Below are 6,000 nucleotides of genomic sequence, written 5' to 3'. Positions count from 1 at the left end.
AATTCTTTCTTTCTCTCTCTTTACACACACACACACACACACACACACACTAAAGCTAGGACTACACACGACTACACAATCCTTACTTGGCAACAGCTGCGGCAGAGATGAATACCAAGTAGATGTGGGAAAGCCTAACATCGCACGGCCTAACTAAGACGGCTTCCTCCATTTCAAACTTATTCCCGTCGATTGGTAGAAAGGGAGGAGAAAAGATGCGTAGGGAGGGAGAGAGGGAAAGAGGAGTACAATCAATATACTTCCGATTTTGTAGTCAGCGCCACAGGAGGGTTCTACGCGAGGCGAATTCATTAAAAATTACTATCAACCGGCTCTGTGTCCCTCCCCAACCCCCCCTCCCTCCCTCCCTTTCCTCAAGCAATACAAGAACCCCTTCCAACCACCGTCAGGCGCCAACTACTGCGAGGCGTCGAACCTCTTGTCTCTTTTATACGGAGATGGTGATGCAAGTTCGTCCTCTCTTCCGTCACGCCGTCTAATCTTAGCCTATGGACCCTCTATCTGGCCCATGTATGTCTCTCAGCTAGCGATACCTACTAATTAATGTTAAGACGCCATACGTTCACATTCACTCCGTCAGTCATCCTCGTACTGAGAGAGAGAGAGAGAGAGAGAGAGAGAGAGAGAGAGAGAGAGAGAGAGAGAGAGAGAGAGAATCTTTCATAACACTTTTTTCTCTGCAACGTCATTTTATAGTCACACACACAAGCTCGGCCATCACATCCTTGTTATGAGAGAGAGAGAGAGAGAGAGAGAGAGAGAGAGAGAGAGAGAGAGTTATTTATACAGCGTCGTAGCCTTCATAGCAACACGAGATAATGTGTCAGTTCTATACAATATTCCCTTTCCTCACCAGCCAAGCCGTCACGTACCTGCCATGCCTGCCACTCACTCACTCATCACGGTCCGCGCTTGACAGACAGACAGAAAGACAGACAGGCATACCACAGCAACACTCACCACATATGTTAAGATTATGTGGAATCTGATAAGACGCAAACTTCAGTAACAACACAATACAACACAATAATGATACAATAATACAACAATACTTCAATGAAACTTAATAGGTAATAAAAACTTCTAAACGTCCCAAATAGCAATACTGACAGACCCTTCACATTTATTTTTAGTTGAGTAATAAATTTCCTACCACCATGATAAACATTAAGGGTGTGGTGAACTGATAGACGCAAACTTCAATCATACAATTTCTGAGCGTTCCCAAGTGTAGTAATGACGACCCACTTTTCACATATTTTGTTAATTAATAAGAATATTGGCTTCCCTACCACCATGATAGGTAATTATTAAGACTGTGGTGTATCTGATAGACGTAAAGTTCAATATCATTATTCCTAAACGTTCCCAAAATGAGTATTGATGACCCATTTTACAATTATTCTTATTAGAAGTTATATATTTCCTACGACCAGCATAATTATTAAGAGCGGTGTATCTGATGGGCCAAAACTTAAAAAGTTGGTAATACTTTCTAAGAAGTCCGCCTCCCCCTCCGCCACTCCAGCCCCCCCTACCCCCCAAGACAAGCCTGGGGAAATGTGAGGAACCGGGGTTTGGGGGGGGAAGCCAAAATCACTGAAAAATGGGCTTCCAAAATTTCCCTAGAAAAATCCCTAAATGAAGGAAAATTCCCTAGTCTCGAAAGTAAGGAAAGTCCTAACTTTGTAACCCAACAGCCCCCCTCGCCCCCCTGCTAACCAAGGGGGGTCTTGACCCCCCACATGTATGGTGCGCCGAAAAGTCGTTTTTTTTTTTTTTGGTGGGGAGCATATTTAAACTACTCCTACCGAACTTTACGACCTGCTAACGAGGGGGCTTCGTCCCCCTCGACCCACCCTCCTAACCAAGGGGGGCTGCGCCCCCCCTGGACCCCTCCCACATGAAGGGAATTTTCCTTAATTTAGGGATTTTTCTAGGGAAATTTTGAAAGCCCATATTTCAGTGATTTTGGCTTCCCCCCCAAACCCCGGTTCCCCAGGCTTGTCTTTGGGGGGGTAGGGGGGAGCTGGAGTGGCGGAGGGGGAGGCGGACTTCTTAGAAAGTATTCCCCAGATATCCTACCACCATAATATTGAGACCGTACTGAACCCGATAGAATTTTCCAGTAGTAATTGATATCCCTTTTCACTTATTGCCAGTTACAAGTACAAACTCCTTACCACCAGTGCCTGCTGCCTCCATGCTTTCAAGGTTACAGGAGCTTCGGTTATAATGGTGCTTGTATGCTTGCTTCGTTTGCGGTCCAAGGCCAATGTAAACACCAATACCATAACTAGTGGACCGGTGCTCCCATGGTGAAGAATGACTGTAGGAGTGTGTACTTGCCTCGTCTTGTAATGCTTTTTTTCTATAACGACACATAGCCCCCTTCCCCCACCCAACCATATACACTCGTTTACAGTCAAAGGCAAATGTAAACCCCAATAGCATAACTACTGAACTGGTGATGAATGTTTGACTACGAAGGTGTAGTTGACTCGTTTAGAAGTGATAACATGGCTTTTGGTAATGACACACACACACACACACACACATACACACGGTTCAGCCTATATATAACACCAAAACCAGCCCTGAGCAGACGACAGAACAACCTCGACCAGCAATTTCCGTCTATAACAGTGGAAATGGGAGTGGCGGTCTAACAGTTCGTAATGACAGTCTCCGGTTACGACATGACAGCCGGGTATTTCAACACCACGTCCAGACAAGACACATACTCTCTACATCAATAACGTTTTTTCTATTGGCACAGTAACTAAGATCGGTGTCAAGAGTAAAAAATGACTGACACAAAATATACGAGTCAATTACTACTTCGTTACGTCAAACCAAGCAAGATCTCGTCCCACTGGGCTACGCAAGAGACGCTTTGCCATGGCTAGATCAATGTGGTTGTGTTTTTATACCTGACAGCACGGGAGGCAGGTCAAAGGCAGGCAAAACATACATAAACAGAATACAGTAAAGCAAAACACACACATATACAGCTGCCAGTCTTCCTTATACTCACTTTTCACGGAGGGTTTCTGATGACGCGGCGCAGGAGACCACAAGGCACTACCACCACCACCACCGCACCCAGCCACACTGCACAGCCTGGGTCCTCCGTGTGCTGGCGTAGCGTCCTGTGGCTTTCCTGGGTCTAGGATGGCAAGGTTTACCGTGGCTGTCTGTGTCGTCTGCTGCCCAGCCCTCCACACACAGAAAACCGAGACTGTGGGAAGCTTTCTACGGGAGACTGAGGAGTAGTTTTACCTTGTTGCTGGTTTGCCGTTGGGTCGTTGCCGTTGATGAGGTTTCAGGTCCCGATCCGTTGCATCCGTTTCTTATATATTTCTCAGGTGTTATGATTTGTTGATTTGTTGTAGGTGTATGTCCTTCACAATGTAATTATGGTCGCATCTATAAATAAATGAATATGTTCAGTATTATTTGTATCCTGTTAACATGAAAAGGAACATAAAAAAGGAAATCTTACGTCGTGTGTAACTTCTGTGCGTGTGTGTGTGTGTGTGTGTGTGTGTGTGTGTGTGTGATTCACTCGATGATAACTGTGTATATGTTAGGATCGATACTTGTAGAATGATATTTATATAATCTCGCCCTATATCTCTCTCTCTCTCTCTCTCTCTCTCTCTCTCTCTCTCTCTCTCTCTCTCTCTCTCTCTCTCTCTCACACACACACACACACACAAACTAACTAAGGCAGCCTGTGATTGCTTTCTTTTTTTTCTTCTTTTCCAGGAAGGGAGGACGCGTGTCAGCAAGTGATAACGCCTGCCCGGCCTTGGGGTAAAGCAGCGGTGTGAGGTGCAACTATCACGAACTCTGGAGAGACGTTCGATATGACGGTGTTACCAAAGACTTTCAAATGTTACTAAGCTACAAAAAAAAAAACCCAGAATATATATATGCACAAAACTTTCAAATATGACTCAAATTTTACTGAACAGGAAAATACAGAAGATCATATATGAGCTAGATAGGCTATTAAATAGACTGATAGTTAACAAATAGATGGGTGGATATATAGATGGATATAATTATGCATGAATTAAAGTTGGGTAAATCTGACTCTAATTCAGTCAATTAATATAAATGGATCAACTAACTAAGTAAATAAATAACAGATAAATCAAGAGTATATGGATAGGGAATTCTGATTGTCTCTCTCTCTCTCTCTCTCTCTCTCTCTCTCTCTCTCTCTCTCTCTCTCTCTCTCTCTCTCTCTCTCTCTCTCTCTCTCTCTCTCTCTCTCTCTCACACACACACACACACACACACACACAATATCAATAACTAACGGTACAGGTACAGAAGGTTTTGAGGCCTATAATCACTCAGGGAAAATAATATCATAATAAAACAACACAAAAACCAATGTAGAGGGGCCCAAAACTGCCACATGTGCAAAGAGCGAAGTTTAGGGTGGACCCCCCTGCAAAAGTCTCACTCGCTTTCTTTGACGGCCCGATCTACGGTCTTCGCGAGTGGCCTCAAGTATTATGTGGCGCTGTTGCGAGACGCAGAACATACGAGGCGCGAGGAGAAACTTCACTCCGCGTGCAGAAGAGGCTCAGGCATTGCGTATCCTTCCTTCTTCCCTCCTACCACAATGCTTCTTAACCTTTCATCGATGACTGTACCTTACCCTATGAAGCCCCTGGGAGAGAGTCAACGGAGGGGATTAGTAGTCCACGTAACACGCCCATGCATGCTGATTGCCTCAAAGAACCATTATCGTTACTTATTTTCTCGTCGGTGTGTGGGAAAATAACTAAAACACTGTCACATCGTTAGCACCCTATGACTGACTGGCAGCGTAAGCATTTGTTTTCATTGCTCCGTTCCCCTTTATTAATTTTATATAGATTAACCATTCAGGAACAATAAAACACTATCAATCAATAATCAGATAAGTGAATAAACTACTGCAACGGCCACAAGGATGGAACAGAGATTTTATGGTTGGTGGAGAGGAAATCAGCAAAGAAAGGAGGTGCTTCAGGGGGTGAGGTTGCAGTCGAGAGATACCCGACTCACCCACAGCGATACACACGACCTCCCACACCAAGATGTTACCACTACAGAGACCACAAAACAAAGCGTTGAAATTTGCCACTGGACAGAAATGCCCATGCACGGAAAACACTGAAACACAACACCATAGACCCGTGTGGAGGAGAGGAAGGAAAGGGTCAGGGAAGACAAAGAGAAAGCCGAACATGTGAGGGAGGGGGAGGTCTTGATTTATCCACACGATGAAGATGTATATAGATGGAGATGACGAGATATTATAGGAAGGTGATGGGCGAGGTGTGTATCACGTCTAGCCCTGTAAACACTGCCTGAAGGGGATGAAGAGGGAGGGGGGAGTAACACCTTTGATCCCGTCAGTCAAGCACCTTTGTCGGAGTCACCGCCTCTTCAGACCGCTGACTGGCTATTATTACAACTACCGTAGGACATGAATTAGTGTAGAAAGGGACATCACGTTACTTGATGATCGTCAGGGAAATGTTATATGAAAACGTGTCTCAAATGAGTTGTGTTTTTTTTGGTGGGTGACTAAACTATTCATTATAAAGGAAGACTTATCAATCCATAGCAGTAGTAGTAGTAGTAGTAGTAGTAGTACAAGAGGTCGTAGATGTATTAGTCGTCTACACAAAATTTCCAGTAGCTCTTTCGAGGATACGTAAGGAAGTCTGTTATTTGTCTTTTAGTTCAATAACAAAGTCTCGGGAGTTCTCTTGACACATTTAGCACTAACAAACTGATCAGTAAACGTTTTTTCAGCAAGATTTCCACCAGATTGCCACCCACTTTCCAACACCTACCAGACCGTGTGTTACCGGCGGGAAGTAAATTAGGCCATGAGGCCGTAAAACTCTACGGATACAGCCAACCGCGTTTACATTACTCAACGGCTGCCATGACGGACAATGCGAA

General features: G+C 44.5%; 1 protein-coding gene across 3 annotated transcripts in view; it reads right to left on the bottom strand.

The window, feature by feature from the left end:
* LOC127003844 (pyruvate carboxylase, mitochondrial-like) overlaps positions 1–3,225 on the bottom strand; it is a 31,856-nt gene extending 28,631 nt beyond the window's left edge. For 2 of the 3 annotated variants that reach the window (XM_050870922.1, XM_050870927.1), the window contains exon 1: positions 3,059–3,225. The gene's annotated coding sequence lies outside the window, so the exon portion shown is untranslated. Of the gene's footprint in view, positions 1–86; positions 367–3,058 lie in introns of those variants that run through there. The other variant, XM_050870926.1, reaches the window with a different exon arrangement.
* Positions 3,226–6,000: the final 2,775 nt, after the last annotated feature.

The sequence above is a fragment of the Eriocheir sinensis genome, chromosome 26, assembly GCF_024679095.1.
Source record: "Eriocheir sinensis breed Jianghai 21 chromosome 26, ASM2467909v1, whole genome shotgun sequence".
Taxonomy (NCBI): domain Eukaryota; kingdom Metazoa; phylum Arthropoda; class Malacostraca; order Decapoda; family Varunidae; genus Eriocheir; species Eriocheir sinensis.
The sequence above is the reverse complement of the archived record's forward strand: the minus strand, read 5'-3'. Positions and strand labels throughout refer to the sequence as shown.